This window comes from Rattus rattus, chromosome 18, assembly GCF_011064425.1.
Source record: "Rattus rattus isolate New Zealand chromosome 18, Rrattus_CSIRO_v1, whole genome shotgun sequence".
NCBI classification, from domain to species: Eukaryota; Metazoa; Chordata; class Mammalia; order Rodentia; family Muridae; genus Rattus; species Rattus rattus.
The window spans coordinates 12,552,269-12,572,689 of record NC_046171.1 but is presented as its reverse complement, the minus strand read 5'-3'; positions in this window follow the sequence as shown (position 1 = coordinate 12,572,689).

The following is a 20,421-nucleotide window of genomic DNA, read 5'->3' as shown; positions in this document are numbered from 1 at the left end:
CTAAAAAGACATGGAGAAGTGCAAACCAACTTGATCTATGAATCACAGTTCACTGACACCTAGTTTATGGACATAATGTTGAAAACAGGCAAATTACACCCATCATGTGTTACACCCAACAACAAGGCTGTCTAAATATAAGCTGACCAAGGGCAATGAAAATAGACATGCAGAGCAGACCAGGCAGGGATCCATAAGGGATAACATAAGGATCAACTCTACACAAAAATCTACAGGCAACAGCTGAAAGATAAATTCGTCTTCCCCACGGAGGAGCCCTCCAATTGGTTAGCCACCACCAAATGGTTATCCCTAAAAATATACATATGAATAATATTGTATAGACTGAGATGTCTTTACAAATATGTGTATATGTGTGTGATGGTTTGAATAGGTATGATCCCCCCCTACATTCATGTGTTTGAATGCTTGGGCCATAGGGAAAGGCACTATTAGGAGGTGTGGCTTTGTTGGGGGAGGTTTGACCTTATTAAAGGAAGTATGTCACCATGGGGGTGGGCTTTGAGGTCTCCTGTGCTCAAGCTATGCCCAGTGGAACACACAGTCCCCTTTAGTTCATGATATAGAACTCTTAGCTCTTCTCCAGCACCATGTCTGCCTGGATGCTGCCATGCTTCCTGACATGATGATAATGTACTGAACCTCTGAAACAGTAAGCCAGCATCAGTTAAATGTTTTTCTTTAGAAGATTTGCTGTGGTCATGGTATCTCTTAACAGCAATAAAACCCTAAGACAATGTATGTACATATATGCAAGTAATAACAATTAATGGAAAAAAAGCTATGGATTTGAAAAAGACTAAGCAACAGTATATAAGATAGCTTGGAGAGAGGAACGAGAAGGGGAAAATGACATAATTACATTATACTATCAAAAATTAAAAATTCTAAATATTGGCATAGTTCTATATAATAGATCTTAATAGTTGGATATTATATTTCCTAAAATATTTTTAAGCCAACTATCAGAAATCTATGGCCGTGGGCCAACATTTCCTGATAATTTTTTATGAATGGAATTTTATCAGTTCACAGTCCTGCCAACTCATTGACGTTTTATATTTCTGTTACAGTTGGAAAACTGAGTGTTTATAGAAAGAATCATATGGCAGAGAAATTCTAAAATACTTATTACATGGCTTCTTGTTGGGATGTAACCTATGGTACAGCCATTTGGGGGACTTTGGGGTGTAGGTGTACTTTGTGACAGTTTCAAGATCTTTCATTGTTATTATTGTTCGACTTTCTGCTTAATGTTCTAGTCACAATTTGAAATGAATGTTCACTCTGAATTTTTGTCTCCTCATTCCTGGGAGTTTTGCTTCATATGTATCTGTTATATTATTGTGCATGACTATGTATTCTGGTATGTTGACTTCTTAATCTGCAGTAATTCCCAGAATCTACTCAAGGCAGTTTAGAAGACTAAGTTCATAATTATCCTGGCATGAGCCTATATCCCAACACTTAGGAGGCAAAGGTGGGCCAGCCATGAGTCCATGCTACTCTCAGCTGCATACTGTAGGATGATGTCATACAGGTGAAGGCAGGTACAAGATAGAACGAGGCCTGTCACTGGATGAGAAGGAAGACTGGAATGGGAGAGAGAGAGAGGCAGCCGAAAGAACATGGAGGCAGATATTAAGATTCCTCTCTAAAAAAGATTCCTCTCTGCACATTTATGGGTTGTTATGAATATTCATAAGAGATGGATGTGTACAGGGCTTTATGTGTTTAGGTGGGCAATTATATCTTATCAATTGGATCAGAGGTTATTGTGTGTTCTTTCATGTGGCGATTTAAGTTCAAGTTAAGTTACGTGGTGGCTGGAGACCCTAGGCCACCACAGAAGTGGCATGTATATTTCTGGCATGGTGGCAACCTGCCTTGGGAACTGGATGGGTAGAGAGATTGTTGCTAGGCTCAGAGAGAAGCCATCGGCAGTGTGATATGGGATGGAGCAGAGCGGGTGAGAGGTTTTGCTGACCGAGATGAAGATGTCTACCAGATATCTTGGGACACTGTGGTACCGGACCTAGTATGGAGTAAAAGAGAGAATTTACTTTAATTTTACAGCAACAACATACTATAACCCTGTTTCACAACAAACACAGGCAAATTCAAACATGATGAGCTGACACGCATAGGGAAAGCAGGTCATCCAGTTGGTGGCTTTACATTGCAAGCCCAAAACCCCCACGGAAATGACAGCAGCTCCACTGAGAGGAAGCACGTAACCTCCGAAGAGGCACAGTGTCCATCTGCTAGTGCTTCATCAAGACTACTCTAAAATCCCCTCTCTCAGCTTCCTACAAGCAGCTTCTTAACTCCCCATCCTGGAAATTATCCCCAAAGGAAAGGGTTGGGGTGCAGACTTGAAGTGTATTCACAGCCTTATATCTCCTGGCTTCCTACCTGGGTGACCGTGTGATGAAACTCGGTGGGCAAAATCACAATGCATAACACTGACTTCTAGACTCTGTGTGTACAACATCAGAACCCCTTAGTAAAGCTCACCGAGAAGCAACTTAAGAACGGAGGGCTCCTCTGGACGCCTATGTGCGTCGTGCAGCAAGATCATGACTCTGCTCACTCACGGGACACAATACAGCGTCCGTTCGTTTTTTCGGATGTATGACCCCAGGTACACCGCGAATACCTTATTACTAACATAATGGTGAGAAAGGGGGTTGTACCCAAGTATTCGAAGACGCGATTGGGAAGACTTATTTTTGGCTCTACGCAAGTTGCTAAAGTTAAAATTAATTATTATGGAAATCGAATCACATGTGTTCCAATAGAGTAACAATGGATTTTTTTTTTTTTTTTTTTTTTTTTTAGTATTCCTCTGAACACCGCTATGAGACACTCAGAGATGATGTTTTCTACATCCAAATACCTCTCCAGTGTGAAGGCCAGCCTCACTGGAGGGTCACCTCTGAAGGTCTCAGCTGTGGAATTTCAGAGCTGTGCTGAATTTCACGGCTGTGCCAAACTCTGCAACTGTACCAGATTCCACACAACCATTTTCCCTTCTAGACCTCCCTAACTCTGAAAGTGAATTTTTAACTCTTTGTCCTTAACGCAGTCATCTTTGGCAGTGCAGGGATCAGCGATTAGGCACATGTGTTACGCAGCTCCATGCCGATCCACTGTAAAATTTTTCAGAAGGACACAAGGGTTATCTCCCTTCCAATGAATGGCGATGGGGTTGGGGATTTGGCTCAATGGTAGAGCGCTTGCCTAGGAAGCGCAAGGTCCTGGGTTCGGTCCCCAGCCCCGGAAAAAAAAATGAATGGCGATGACATACCTAAGTCCCCACTGCCAGGTGGCAGTTGCCCTTGTCCATTCTCGTTTCTCATCAGGTGTATGCCCAATACTGGCATGCGGCATGTGCCATATGTTTAAAGCACAGTTATATCTAGATGGGTAAGAAATTTGTTGAAAGAGACACTGCTGTTAAAAGATTTAAACCTTTAATAGGCTAGACTATAAAACTAATCATTTAAAACATACTGCCTGGGAAGGATTTAACAATCTACTATGAGAAAGTCCATTTTCAAAGGTAACTCTGGGCCTGGAGAGATGGCTCAGCAGTTAAGAGCACTGGCTGCTCTTCCAGAGGTCCTGAGTTCAATTCCCAGGAACCACATGGTGGCTCACAACCATCTGTAATGGGATCTGATGCCCTCTCCTGGTGTGTCTGAAGACAACTACAGTATTATCATATGCATAATAAAATAAATATTTTTTTTAAAAAAGTTAACTGGAAAAAAGCTCTTAGTAGACTTTGGTCAGATACTTCATAAAGAGAACAAATATGTAAATTTATATGCATATAATAGTTTATATAATTTAATTAATGCAATGTATTATTTCTATTATGTTTATGTTACACAATGTATAGTAATTGTATTATAGTTGTGTAAGTTGATTGATATATTTATTTTATATATAATATTTATTTAACAACTCCTTTTGTTGTTTTGGTTTTTTCGTTTGTTCATTTGACAAGTCGGGGTTTCTCTGTGTAGCCCTGAGTACACAGTCCTGGAACTCAACTCTGTAGACCAGGTTGGGCTCAATCTCAGAGCTCCATCTACTTCTGCCTCTGCCTCCTGAGTGCTGGGACTGAAGGTGTGCAGCATTACTAAAAATTACATTTATTAATTATTACATTTAGCATGATTACATGTCTGAATCTTAACATGGAATGAAAATAGCTTCAGTACCAGGAAGGACAACCACATTTGATGTCTTGATTATTGAGATTCATCGTTTTCACCCTCTTATCCCTTAAACGAAAATGTTTTAAGAGAAATGGCACACGTTTTACTTTAGTGTGGAAACATCATGTTGGGACTTCCAATGTAAGCACGAGGAACAGCAGATGTCCCACAGATATTCTCAGAATGGCAAGCAAAGGAAGAGAAATAGCATAAAGAACATCTCATCTAGGGGCTGGGGATTTAGCTCAGTGGTAGACGCCATGAGGGAAGCGCAAGGCCCTGGGTTCGGGTCCCCAGCTCCAAAAAAAAAAAAAAAAAAAAAAAAAAAAAAAAAAAAAGAACATCTCACTGATGACGAGGCAAAGAAAAACGTGAATACAAAACAGATTGAACACATTCGAAACGAATGACTTAAAGTCAAACATTAGTAGCTCCGTTGAGTAATGGTTTGTGGTTTTAAAAGAAGGTGTTATGTGCTTCGTTGGGATCCCCACAAGGACGCTGAGAAGATTTGAAAGAGCTATGCCGCTCATACACTGATTGAAAAGAAGCCGGTGTCCTTAATCCCCATCCACATAGACCCTAGGCCAGGGCACAACCATAACAAAGACGCTTGCTTTGTAGTAATGATGACTAGATCCCATTGCTTTTTTTTATGGTACTAAGGACAAAAATTTTAAAAGTAGGTAAACTTACTTAAATATTCTGTCCACATGTGTGTGTGAGAGAGAGAGACAGAGACAGAGAGAGAGAGAGACAGAGAGAGAGAGAGAGAGAGAGAGAGAGAGAGAGAGAGAGAGAATACACTGAGTGATAATCCAAATGATGTAGCTATTACAATTTACGGGGTTAGCCAATGTCACAATTGGAGACAGATTTATGGCTGTTAAGGCACATATTTCAAAGAAGCAAAGATCATTATGCACCTTTGCAGAGTCCATATTTATCCCAGATGTGGAAAAACAAAAAGAAACTGTCAAAAACAAACAACAAACATAACGAGTGACAGGCGAATTTGCGATCCTCTCCACAGAGGAAATAGCAACACAGAACCATAAAAGAAAGAGCTGGGGATTGGGCATTTAGCTCAGTGGTAGAGCGCTTGCCTAGAAGCATAAGGCCCTGGGTTCGGTCCCCAGCTCGGAAAAAAAAAAAAAAAAAAAAAAAGAAAGAGCTGGGAAATCAAACTATGTGATTCCCAGTGCCAGGTTCAGAGTAAATTGCCTTCAGATGGAGAAATATGAATGAGAAAAAGGTCTCCAGGCAGAGCAAGAAGACCAGACACCCACCCTGGGATGGATGGGGCTTGCTTGGAGCACTTGGCGAACACATAGACTCTGGGGTTTGGGCAGAGCGCGAGTAGAGAAATTCTCAGTCCAGAGGTCTGAGAGATGGCTCAGTGGATAAAATGTCAGCTGCACAAGCGTGAGAGCCAAGTTTGGGGCGCTGACAGGTACCTGTAACCCCAGAACTTGTGAACAAACGCGCTACGTTCTTACTAAGGATCTCTTACCAGACAGTCTCGTCAATCGCTGGGATTCGGGTTCAGGATAGACCCTGTCCACGAAAGAAAAAAAGGAGGTAGAAAGCCATAAACAAAGCCTCTGTCCTACACGTGCTCATTTGTGGAGGACACAGAGAGGGGGAGAGAAAGAAAAAGAAAATCCCAGCTAAGAAACGAGACGAAAAACTCTAAATCCACTAGAACTTCGTAGATTATTAAGAATACCTTCCGCTTACTCAGAGGCGTGAAGACCACTGGAGAGTTCCCTTCAGAGGGCTAGCATGATTTTTTTAAAGAGACAATGCTGATAATTGTGTTGAACGTTACGGCGGAAGAAGGGGGTCCCAGAGTAAAGCAAAGACAGGATACCAAAGTCATCATGGAGAGCTGATTGGACTAGTGAGAGAGCAGAGATGTGAAAGCACTCAGACCTGATCGTTCTCCAGATATACTTTTAGTGGTACAGTTGACCCAATGTGCAACGGGACAAGGAGAGCAAGAGAGGCAGGCTGAAGCGCAAGGCCAAGTCTGAACAAGCAGACAGAAGGGAGTGCTGTACGCCACCAAGATGGCCAAGACCTTGGGAGATGTGGCCAGTTCTGGGTGCAGTATTTATCGTGAGACGACTGTCAGGCAGCACATGGTAGACAGCAGTGAGGTGCTGGATACAGAGCTCTGAAGTGCACACAAAGAACACAGGATGGAGACAGAATCATGGTGACCGTTTCAGAGTTATACGGAGTCACAAGAAAGAAACTAGGGTTGGGAACAATGACCTGGACGCAACATTTTCAAATATTCTTTTAACCCATGTTGAATACTCTCCCCATTTGATTCCCCGTCTAATGTAATTTAATTCGCCGTCAATGAATAGTCATTTGCATAATTAAAGCAATACTAAGTATGTTGTAGATTATGTTAAATATCCATATTTCCAATTACTGATGCTAGTAGGCATTTGGTAGGCATTAAACTGCATTCCATATAAGTAAGTTTACAACCTCCCTTCAAGTAAATTTTCCTTTTCTTCACATTAAAAATCTTATCATATATAGTATTCATTATATATTATATATAATTACATATTATTACATAATATTATATTACATATAATATTATTACATATTATATATTATAATGTATATATGTATAATGTATATATGTAATAATATTATATACCTTGCTATTTTAGCTATGCACCCTCTCTTCATCTTCCTCTCTAAGCTTTTATTCCCCTCTCTCGGTCTCCTTTGCCCTCACTCTCGTTGTCTTTATCTCTCGCTGTCTTGTGCTCTCTCTGTCTTCTCAATATAGTATATCATACTATATATTATAATTTATTATATTAACTAATATATTACATGTTATATAATGGCATTGTGTCTAATATTATATTATATATTACATATATAATGTAATATTATTATCAACCAACCAGACCCCCCCCAGAGCTCCCAGGGACTAAACCAACAACCAAAGAGTACACATGGAGGGACCCATGGCTCCAGCTGCATATGTAGCAGAGGATGGTTTTGTCTGGCCTCAATAGGCGAATCCCTTGGTCCTGTGAAGGCTCTTTTCCCCAGTGTAAGGGAATGCCAGGATGTTGAGGTAGGAGTAGGTGGATGGGAAAGGGAGCATCCTCATAGAAGAAGGGGGAGTTGGGAAAGGTAGGAACTGTAAATATATAAACTATCCAACAAAAAAATTAATATTATATTCTTTATGTTATATATTATAAATAATATAAAATAACCACATATATGATATATAGTATGTAGTTTATAATACATGATATATACAATATACATAATACAATGTATAATGAATTATGATATGATTTATATATGATGTGGAATATGTAATATATAATATACAATATATAATAAATATATAATATGAAAGCGTGTTTCACTTTTCAGCATACTTGCAATAACCTGTTATTCTCCATTGGGATCTTATGTCTGCTCTCTCACTACTCAGTTCAGCTCTGGATGGTGACTCTGGGCTCCTTTCTTTGCTTTCACTCTGGAACTCTTCCACCGGTCTACTTTCAACACAAGCGCCAGTACAAACAAACGTGCAGCCTCAATTAGTGTAACCCCCTCAGGAATTATAGTCCATCTGAGAACCGAGCGTCCGGGTGCCGAGGGTCTAACAAGTTCTTGTGTCGAATACAGTTGGTCTCTGCAAAGACTTCTGTTACCACAATCCTCAAAGAAAAGGCCCCATGTGGGTCTGAGATAGCAGATCACGTAAGAAAGCTTATGTGGTCATTTCTGCCCGTATTTGAACTCTCAGAAAAGTCAAGACCAGGTTTGAAGTTTCTCACATACAGAAGCCAATGGTCGGCATATGGTATACAGAAAACTAAACATTTGAAGATAAATAAAACTTAACCGAAATTCTTTTCGTTGGATTGACTATAGTTCACAGTACGTATTTGAGTCTGACGTCTTGTTTACCTGCATTGATTTTAAATTGCCAGTGGTTCTCTAAGAAGACCGGTCCGCTCACGTTGCTGTCATTAAAAGTGACAATAAACATATATCTGGCTAAAGGTGTCATCCATTCGCCACTAATTAAGTTTCTATGGGGAGTAGGTAATAACCTTCGTGTTTTTTTTTTTAAAGCTTAGTGACTATATTTTTTTTAATTTATTCATTTATTTCATGTCTATGAGTACACTGTTGCTGTCTTCAGACACACCAGAAGAGGTCATCAGATCTCATTACAGATGGTTGCGAGCCACCATGTGGTTGCTGGGAATTGAACTCATGACCTCTGGAAGAGCAGTCAGAGCTCTTAACCACTGAGCCATCTCTCCAGCCCCACTATAACCTTCGTGTTTTATAGATGAGAAACCAAAAGAAGAAGGAAATTAGATAGTTATATGGGGTGGTTAGGTAATTATATTGACAGACAGACAGATGATAGATAGATAGATAGATAGATAGATAGATAGATAGATAGATAGATAGATAGGACGGATAGATGGATGGATGGATAGATAGATGAATAGATAGATAGATGAATAGATGATAGATAGATAGATAGATAGATGATAGATAGATAGATAGATAGATAGATAGATAGATAGATAGATGGATAGATGGATGGGATGGATGATAGATAGATAGATAGATAGATAGATATAGATATAGATAGATAGATAGATAGATAGATAGATAGATAGATAGATAGATAGATGATAGATAGATAGATGATAGATAGATAGATGATAGATAGATGATAGATAGATAGATAGATAGATAGATAGATAGATAGATAGATGGATAGATGGATAGATATGGATGGATGGATAGATAGATAGATGGATGGATAGCTAGATGATGGATGGATGATGTAGATAGGCAGATAGATGATAGATAGATAGATGGATAAATGGGTAGATAGATAGATAGATAGATAGATAGATAGATAGATAGATAGATAGATAGATAGATAGATAGATAGAAAGATTACTTATAGCAATGCTTTAAATTTCATCTTTTATGCAATTTTCACATCTGGAATTGATGTAGCTAAGATTGCAGTTAACCCTTCAAACTGCTTGCTTTGAAACATTTAACTGTGACGGTAAAAAAAAAAGTAATTTTCTACATGACAAAAAAAAAAAAAGCACCAAATAAATTAAGTAGCAAGAACGACTTTATTCCCAACTACTGCCGCAGGAGTCAAGCCATTAAGAGACCCCGGATTGAGTTCTAGTCAAAACCAAAGACACGAGGGCTATTGAGCTCTGGTACGAGATAGGAAGAACGCTGGCCATTAGACAGAAGAGTGTAGGTTTGCCTCTGCTCTTTGCGCCAGTTAGTTCCTGTAACTTGTGTGTTCGTTGGGTCAGGTTCTGCCTTCCCAAGGGATTGGAAGATAAGGACCCACTTTCTCAGTTAATCACATTAGAAAAAGAAATAACGGGCCATTTGTAAAACGCCTTTAATGGGTAAAGCTGACAAGTTCTAAGATAAGATTTCTGTGTCAAGACTAAGGGAGAACATAACCATTGAAGGTCTTCTTATAAATTATGTGAGACGCGGGGTTGGGGATTTAGCTCAGCGGTAGAGCGCTTGCCTAGTGAGCGCAAGGCCCTGGGTTCGGTCCCCAGCTCCGGAAAAAAAAAAAAAAAACTATGTGAGACGCGAAGTCAAGGTTTGAAATCACGAAGACATCTGTGTAGGTTTGGGTCAACTGAGGAAGATGTTGAGGCCATCTTTGTCCCAGGCTACGCTGAAGTTCATTTTTATTATATATAAAAGTATAACATATACTTTCAACTAAAGAAAGGAATCGGTTATTGAAAGCACTGAAAACTTATGTAAAGATGAATTGTGCTCTTAGATACTTTAGATCACAGTATTTTAAACTTCAGAATGAAATGCATTCTTAAAACAAATGGCCTGGGTTTGGGGATTTGGCTCAGTGGTAGAGCACTTGCCTAGCAAGCGCAAAGCCCTGGGTTTGGTCCCCAGCTCCAAAAAAAAGAAAAGGAAAAAAAAAAAAAACAAATGGCCTGGTCATTTTACAAGACTGACAGTCACAGACATGCTTTAAGCTGTAGATAGCTGTTATCTTTTTGGTACTGTTCCCACATTATAAAGAATTTTACTGCAGTTGGTCAGCAACCTCTATGTTATAAACCCAGAGCTTTTTAAATTCTTTAAACTTTTTTTACGATTTAGTTGAATCAGGGGGAAAAATACATAAATTTTAGAGTGTGATTAAAACTACCCGAACGAAACGAGTTTTGTAAAGAAAACAAAATCACCACCTGGATACTGATATTGAAGAACAAAGCAACCTACTAATACGATATATTCACATTTTAATAGGTAAATGGGTTAAAACTATGCCTTGACTCTTAAAGCTAGTTTGTACTGTGTTGTTGAAAGATTAAACTGTTGTTTCTGTTCTTCTGTCTTTTAAGGAGGGCAACGTGAAGTCCCAAATGAGTATTTTGTAAAGAGAGCGTGTTACTGCTTAAGAAAACGCATAGAAGTCAAGTGTCTCTACATCGGCGCTGCTAGCACTGGAAAACACTTTGGAAATCGCTCGAAAAGTGCATTCATATATCTTTGGAATATGTTCTAAAATAAAAAATGGCAAGGAAATGCCATACCCAACTCTGGTGAACCACGATAGCTCACTAAGTCATAAGACTCAACTCTCCGGGTGTAAGCATAGCATTGCAAGCTCTTGTTTTGGCCGTGGAACTTACTGTGTTAAGTACAAAAGGAGACATTCAGTGCCTCCTCAACCTTTCATTTTAATAATGCGAGGGTCGACTACCCTCCCTGCACACAGGTAGGGTCTCAGGGAAAATATTCATGCCTCCCATGACCCTAAGAACTGCATGGAAGTGTCACTGAGCCAAAGGTTTAGACACAGGGGAGGAGAGCTGATTCTGGAAAGCCACCTTCAAGAGTAAACATCTTTTAATCTAAAGTAACCCAGAGAGCAGGTAAGTCCTGCTGAAAAAAAAAAAAAAGAGCTATTTGTTCTTCCAAGTCCAAAGGCAAAAGATGTATAACATGCTAAAAATTCTATAATCGTATTTATGTTTTAAATTTTTTTCTTTGAGAATTTCATACATATATACAATGAACTAGAACCAACATCTATTATCCCCTCCAATCACCCCCTGGGTCTCCCCACATGACTGTCTTTATCCCTGTCCCTTTAGCCAATCTCTGTCCCGACACCAGAGAACCCCCAAAACAGCCCTGTCTGTTTTAGCAAAATGTATTGTGAAAAACGATGGCAGTTTTGTAGAAGCGGGTCTTTCTTTGAAACATGAAGTTAACCGTTAATAATCCAACTTGATCCGGTGCAAAGAAAAGCAAATTTTAGGAAAAGGCAAAAGTATCCATGCTCTCAAATTGAACTGTCCTCACTGACAGCAGGCGGCCACTAAGCCAAGAAGTGTGGCACCATTGGGGTCTTGCCACACACAAAAACACTGCAGAAGAAGGAAAGATCAATCAAATGAGAGATAGAAGACCTGTTCCAAGACCAAGTAGGAGCACTAATTGGGATAGAAATCATTTTATCTTTCTGTATGCCACAACTGTCTTCTGTACTTCCATATATTTGAAATTCATGATACAAAACGTCTCTTTCAAAAATCTAAGCCCCTCCAAGTGCCTTTCCCCGGTTTTTGATATACTTTATTTCTATTATTTACCTCTTCATGCAACAAAGCATCACTATAATCATGAAAACAATGCAAGTCTGCCGTGGGAGTGGGGAAGGTTGGTGCTCCTTTGAGTATGTCGCTCATCCACAGGGGTTGTGTTTTCCTTCCAAATTAGCACGCTAGTGCTATCCTCTAAGCCCCAACAGATAAAAGACTAGATTGTGCCATGATTGTGTTAACTTCATGTTTTACAGGGAAATTTAAATTTAATGATGTGAGACTTCCCATCCAACATGAAAATTACACCCACTGCTTCCAACTATGTTCAGGTGACTCTCGTTGATTTTAGGCTAATTTTGTTTATTTGGTAGTCAGTGTAGTGTGTGTGTGTGTGTGTGTGTGTGTGTGTGTGTGTGTGTGTGTGTGTGTTTGGTAAATAGCTCTTTAAAAATAAGAATTCAAGTGTTTTCTTCCTCATGAACAGTTTTCCCCCATTCATTAAGTATCCTATTCATTTAATATTTCCTTAGCAATATACTTTGTCATATGTAGTGGTTGTTCACTTACAGTTATGTACTGTCCATTATAGGGGAAAACAAGGGGGAAGCAAGAGCTGAAACACAAACCATAGAGGAATATTGGCTTTCTAGCTTTCTCAATATAGTTCACCATTTTTTATTGGATATTTTTTATTTACATTTCAAATGTTATCCCCTTCTCCCGTTTCCGGTCCATAAATCCCTTATCCCCCTTCTTTCATGAGGGTGTTCCCCCGCCCAACCACCCCCACTTCCCATCTCCCTGCACTGACATTCCCCTACACTGGGGGGTCCAGTCTTGGCAGGACCAAGGACTTCTCCTCCCATTGGTGCCCAACAAGGCCTCTGCTACATATGCAGCTGGAGCCACCATTTTTAATACTACTCAGATCTGCTGCCTAAGGGTGGCCAACGCTCACAGTGGACTGGACCTTCCCACATCAGCCATTAATCAAGAAAACACCCCACAGACAGGCCTACAGACCACTCTAATGGAGGCATATTTTTTTCAACTGAAATCCCCTCTCCCCAAATGTCTTAGTTAGGGTTTCCATCATTAAGAAGAGACATCATGACCAAAGTAACTCTTATAGGGATAACATTTAATTGGGGCTGGCTTATAGGTTCAGTGGTTCAGTCCATTATCATCATGTCAGGAAGCATGGCAGCATCCAGGCAGACATGGAACTGGAAAAGGAGCTGATAGTTCTACATATTGATCGGAAGGTAGCCAGGAGAAGACTCTTTCCTGGAGGCAGCCAGAGGAAGGTCTCTCCACACTGGGCAGAGCTTCAAAGCCCACCCCGACAGTGATGCCCTTCCCTCAACAAGGCCACACCCACTCCAACAAGGCCACACCCACTCCAACAAGGCCACACCCACTCCAACAAGGCCACACCTCCTAATACTAATACTTCCCGTGGGCCAAACATATTCAACCCACACAATGACTCTAGCCCTTGTAACATTGACAGAAAACTAAGCAGCACATTTAACTTTCCTACTTTTTCCATTTCTTATAACAATAATTGCTTCCCCTTGTTAATTAAGTTAGATAACAACATCAGTATAAAATTAAATAGTAATAAATAGAATGACCCATCTTGCCTTCAGTATATTAAATATTTTAATTTTCTCCAGCAGAATATGCAAAGGTAGCTAATCTTTTACTGAGGAAAATAAATCATGCTGCGAAACCATTTATCTTTTTTTCTTTCTTTTTATTATGTTCAATATGATCAGATATTAAATTCTATCAAATGCTATTCCACATCCAAAGGAATAAGTGATTTTTCCCTCTTAGAATTTTTAATATAACATCTTCCCTAATATCAAACTATGTTTGCGCTTGTGAAATAACCTCTGCTCTAGGTTTTTTTTTTTATTTTTGGTTTATTTTTCTACTTTGATAATTTGTTGTTTTACATGGACTTTCATCAATGAAGGAATTTATATTTTGGTGAAATGTTTGATTTTTTCAAGGTTAATACTCTGAGTGTGTGTGTGTGTGTGTGTGTGTGTGAGAGAGAGAGAGAGAGAGAGAGAGAGAGAGAGAGAGAGAGAGAAGGTAGCAGTGTATCTGTCTTGTCAGGCAATCTCCAATGAATTAGACAGCTAGGTAAAGTGCAATGATTATTTCAAATAATTTTCTTCCTGGATAAAATTTTGAAAACTTAAGATTATGCATTTCTTTAGATGATACTTAAATCCAACTGTACCAGCATCTGAAATATTCAAAATATGAATACAGGCTACATGGATATATTAATTAAATTACCTCTAACTCAACAATTTTGCTAATTTAGCAAATGCTTACATTTGATTTCAGGAATCCCATCTAAGTTCTTGTGATTACAAGGCAAGTGTTGGACCACTGAGAGTCCCCAACCTCCGGGCAGATCAAATGCTTCCTAAATGCTAGTAATTTCCAATTAAACAAGATGGTAAAACAGATGCAATCCAGGCAACATCTCCCAGATAAGTCATCAGGAAACTAAGTCTTGGAGATTCTCCTAAGTCGTTGCTATACAGATTCCTCCTGTAAATTCCTGTGGTGACAGACAGAGTGCTGCTCTTAGCCTGCTGTGAGGGTGTCCATGGTCAATGTCCTCAGTCCACGGGCATTGTTACCAAGGAATAATGCCTCACTTCACAAAGAACTGTGGGATTCCCATCTTATACAGTCATATCCTCCCACATATTTCAACATCCTAGAGAAAAGGAAATGTTCACGTATAATTTGTATCTCTAGCATTCACTCTCACTTGCAATTTTTAACTCTATAGTCATTTCATAGAAACATATTTTATTAGAAATCCTCTTTGAGCAGATTATATATATATACATTAATATATTATATATAATGACATGATTATATGATATAGGGATTATAGATTAATATATGTATATATACATTAATATATTATATATAATGACATGATTATATGATATAGGGATTATAGATTAATATGTGTAATGCATAATATACATGAATGATTTTTATAAACATAATATTTTGAGACTGCACAGTGGATTGGTGTGGAAGGCCCCGGAGCTGATGAAGCCTTGCCTATTTATCACAGTTACAGCAGGGTAGGGGACTTTCCAATTTAGCAGTTACATGATTGGTTAATGTTTGTTTGGTGCATTTCTATTGGCTAGTGATGATTTCAGTTTGATATGAACGGTGTTTGCCAGCTTAAGCAATCTATTTGAGACACCTAGAACTTTGCGTACTTTCCTCCTAAGAACTGATTGGTTGTTACTGGGGGTGGGGTTTCTCTGTTTAGCCTTGGCTATCTTAGGATGCTCTAAGCTGACCTTGAATTCACAGATATCCACCTGCCTCTGCCTCTGCCCCTGTCCCTGTCCCTGACCCTTCCCCTGCCTCTCCTCTGCCTCCCAGGTGCTAGGATTAAAGGCATTTACCACAATGCTGGGCAAGAAACAAGCAAATTTTTATTCCAAAACATTTTACAAGAACAGTGTTCCCTTCCAGGTACCAGATTTTTTTTAAATTCATTGATATAAAAGCAAATTGTTTAAAGAATCATTACATATTGTAGCTATCATCCAAGTTGCCAATGTTAATATAAATGTCTGTTTTGGTAGGTAATAGCACAATAAAACTGCATGAGAAAGAAAACTAGAAAAAAAAAACAATATATTGCATTTGCCCACAATATCTAACACACAGTGCTCTAGAAACCAAACAAGGTTTCACTGAGCACCATCCATTTTAGTGATGATCTCATCAAAATGCGGCCATTTGTATCACATCGTGAATATTTTCCACACCCAAAAAAAAAAAAAAAAAAAAAACGTAAAACTACTTCCCGTGATATTTTTAAAAGCCTGCTACAAATCCTGGCTTGTAGTCTATTTAATGAAGTCTGAGTATGAAGCTTTGGAAGGAGAATGCAGGCCTAAAACTTGAGTCACTCGGTTTATTTCTTGTGATGGGAGAAAGTACAAAAGGGACAGAAGACAGGTTAAGAGATTTTTGAGCAGACACATAACGACTTCTTCAAGAGTGACCATTTTTATAGCAGTCAAAATACTCTATAAGAATTGACTTGTACAGCTAGAACTAATTACATTCACAGTTAACCTGTTTGCCAAGTGGACACATACTCTCCGGTGCGATCAGTGTTCTAGTTTCTATTGTTGTTCCCAAATCGCGAGGTCCCTGCACACTACCAGAGACCAGCAGGAATCCAAGTTGTATGGGAAAGCAAAGAGTCTCTATTCAAGCTCGAGTTCAGAGCCTCCAACCTCCCCAACACAGTGAATGGGTATGGAGGCTCTGAGCTGGTGAAGCCTTGCCTATTTATCACAGTTACAAAAGGGACTTTCTAACGTGGCAGTTACGTGATTGGTTGACATTTGCTTGGTGTGTTTCTATTGGCTAGTGATGATTTCAGCTTGATGAACGGTGTCGCTAGCTTAAACAATGTATTTTGAGACATCTAGAACTTCAGGTACTTTCCTCCTAAGAGCTGATTGGTTGCTGCTAAGGGTGCAGTGGCTGTTTATTAGGGGGGTTGTGTGGCTGTTGCGAAGGTGGACATGGCTCCTAGAACCAGTTGTGGTTTTCCCAGTAGATGAGTTTGACCTAAGAGCAAGTCAATCACAGAAGGGAGTCTGAAAGCAAAATGGAGTTTGTATTGTTAAGCTGGATCCTTCGTTATGACTATGAGGACATCTCTCATATTTGAAATGAAGCCATAAACTTCTTTCCTATCCCAAAAGGCCAATGTAGAGTAAACTACAGGCTTTACCCAAGAGGGATGATGTTTTAATAAAAATATACATACTACAAATAACGCTAAAATTCTTCATTCGTATTTTTTTTCTTTGCGGAAACTTCTCTTTCAGGTGTTCATTTGCTTAAGGTTAGATTTGACTGGCATGTAGGAAAATGCTAAGGTTTTTGATGATAGGTTTTTTTTTAGTATTATGAATTCTATAAATTCTGACTTTCAATGTGTAAGGGGGTAGTCCTCTAGGCTTATAGGCTGCTTTTTTTTTTTAAGATTTATTTATTTTATGTATACAAGTACACTGTAGCTGTCTTCAGACCAGAAGAGGGCATCGGATCCCTTTACAGATGGTTGTGAGCCACCATGTGGTTGCTGGGAATTGAACTCAGGACCTCTGGAAGAGCAGTCAGTGCTCTCAACCGCTGAGCCATCTCTCCAGCCCCTAGAGGCTGCTTTCTTGCTGTCTCACTCTGTTGTCCTGGAAGTAGGTAAAGCAGTACAAAAGCGAAGTCTCTAGCTGTAGACCATGGCCATCAGAAGCTAGCATGGGCACCTCCAAAAGCAAGGGGTGTGCTAGAAGAATCACCAACTCCTTGTCTTGATTTCTTCCCCTTGGCTGTCACGTATTGCTTTCCTTGAAGAGGATTTAAAATTTACAGTTTGTGAGAAGGGCATATCTGCCGCCAAACGTCAATAGATAAGAAAACGTCGGTCTTCAAGGGGATGTTGTATTGCTTCTCCCCTAGAGCTTCGATTACTAATATAGAAACTCACCTAAACCTACCACCAAGCCCTCCTGCCTGATGCCTCTGAGACACCAGCCCTTACCTTTCAAAAGAGGTCTTCATTCAGATGAAAGGAATTCTACCTCTTCACAAAAAAGGATGACGTTTCAATTACATATCACATACAAAATTTTAGATTTGGCGAGGATACATTAATTCCCAACCTTAGGACGTATTTATTTCCCAAGTGTTTTCTGGGTGATATGATTGTGAGCCTCAGATCAACCTCATTGTGGTCATCCCAGCAAGTTCCAACTTGCTGTTTAAAGCATGCTTATCACTACCATATTTTTTTTTTAGATTTATTGACTTTTTTTTTTTTTAGATTTATTGACTTTTTTTTTTTAGTTTTATTGACTTGATAAAGAAGGCAAAGGAGATAGACTTTTGGAATAGCTTCCAAACATTAGTAATAGACAGTTAAATCTATTATGAGAAAACAGCAGTGAGAAATCAGAAAAACCACATGAAGTAGCCCCCTCCTTGGAGTACATTATTACTGACTCAGTTCTATTCTGTGCACGTGAGGTTTTATCTACTACAAAACTTTTCCATTTCCTGGAGGGACCCGCTAAGACATGTGACATTATATTTTTTAACATTTTTCATTACTCTTTTGAGAATTTTATACAATGCGATTTGACGGTGTTCAAACCCCCATCGCCAACTCCTCCAAGAGCCACCCTTTCCTTTTCCTACCCATCCAACTTTGTACTTTCTGTGTTTTTAAAACCACTGGAACAAATTTGTATTACCCATGCACTCTGGTGTGTGTGGTACCATCCACTAGAGCTTGGTTAATCTATTGAGAACCACACGCTCGAAGAAAATTGACTCTACTCTCCCAAAAGCTACCAACTGCCAATAGAATCTTGGCACAGAGTAAGATCACGTGCTACCTTCTCTCTCCACACTGGGATTCTTTATTTTTTTTTTTTTTTTATAGTATTGTCTTTTTTTTTTTTTTTAAGATTTATTTATATGAGTGCACTGTTACTTTCTTCAGACACACCAGAAGAGGGCATCAGATCTCTTTACAGATGGTTGTGAGCCACCATGTGGTTGCTGGGAATTGAACTCAGGACCTCTGGAAGAGCAGTCAGTGCTCTAACCACTGAGCCATCTCACCAGCCCCTGTATAGTATTGTCTTGCTCAGAACTTTATGCAAGAGTTTATATATGCAGCTTCCATGTTGCGTCCAGAAAACAGTAGTCCACCAACATCTCTAGCTCCAACCATATCCTCCACAATAATCCCTGAGCCTTTAAATGCAGAGGTGTTTGGAGTGAGAATGGTCCCCATCCTTTCACCTATATGAATGCTTGGTCCCCAGTGAGTAGACCATTGGAAAAGAATAAGATGTACAGCCTTGTTAGAGGAGCAATGTCACTGTGGGGCGGGCTTTGAGGTTTGAAAAGTTCATGCCACTTCCAGTTAACCCTTTTCTGTCCGCCTTGTGGTTGTGTCTCAAGATACAAGCCCTCAGCTCCTGCTCTAGCACCATCCCTGCCTACCTGATGCCAAGTTCCCCACCATAAAGGTCAAACTCAGCCTTTGAAACTGTAAGTACTCAATGAAAGATTTCTTCTATAAGTTACCTTGGCTATTGTGTCTTATCAAAGCAATTTAAAAAAAAAAAAGACAGGATGTGATATATAGATGGACCCTGTAGGTCTGAGGACTCCTCAGGTTTTTCCCCTTTCTGCACATTCAATAGTTAGGAGACTCTCATTATTTGATTTCGCAGGCTTCACAGTGGTGTGCATAGCACCATTCAGCACTATGAACCAATAGGGATGAAACTTCCAAGTCAGTCCTAGCTATATTCTCCCATGACTCAAACATAGAGTGTCTTCAGCAATGGGGGGGGTCTTTTTTTTAATTAATGCTTTTGTCAATTATCTAAGAACAATATCATACAATGTATTTTGGTCATATTCATCCCCTCTTTGACTACTCTGAGATAACCCCCAACCCCCTTCCCACCAACTTCATATTCTCTCTTGTTTCTAAGCTACTCATTTCAATCTGTGGAAGAAAACGACAAAGCCTCCTGAAGATGAGGACTGCCCTGGGGTGTACAGTAAGGTTATTGTCAAGTTCTGGAGGGTGATCAAGAGCACTGACAATAACCTAAAATGTTTAGGGGGTCTGTGAGAAGCAACTCCAAATAAGGAAACCCTTTCCTGCCATGGTTTTTATTTGCTAGCCAATAGTCAGCAGTTGCTCCTGTTGTAGGCTAACTCCATTTGACGTCTCGGTGTGTGTGTGTGTGTGTGTGTGTGTGTGTGTGTGTGTGTGTGTGTGTGTGTGTGTGTGTGTGTGTGTGAATTAGGAAGTGCCCACAGTAGTAGATTTCTGTGAGACGTCTTCAAACAGCCTTTAGTGCCGGTTCTGACTTTATGCTTCATACTATTTATCTCCTATTTTCATCTGATCTCCCTCCAGTTTGGAAATAATTGATGTTCTCATACCAGTCAAGTATCAAGATGAGAAAATCCTAGGCTACATAAAAATCATACAGCGATCACCTAAGTTTTGTTCTACCGGTGTGCTGGATACTTTTTAGATAAACTTCGTCATTTTTTATATATAAAACTGCCATTTTTATATAGAGCCATACATAAAATATCACATACAAAAGTTAATGAGACTTAGAGTCTATACCACCTAATGAACTTTTTATACAGTTAGAATCGACATTCAGAATAGAGGCTGTGAAGCTTCACGTTAAATTTTACGCCTTCAGAAAACACAGTGAATGTTTCATGACAAATCCTGTTTAGGTGAGCAAGCAAATTAACTGGGGCTCGGGAAGGAACTTGGGAGACTCAGACAAACCATAGAAATGTCTCCAAGATTTTCCTTTATTGTAGCAATGGCCTAGTAAGAGCCTAGTAAGAGCACCAGTGGAAGGGGAAGC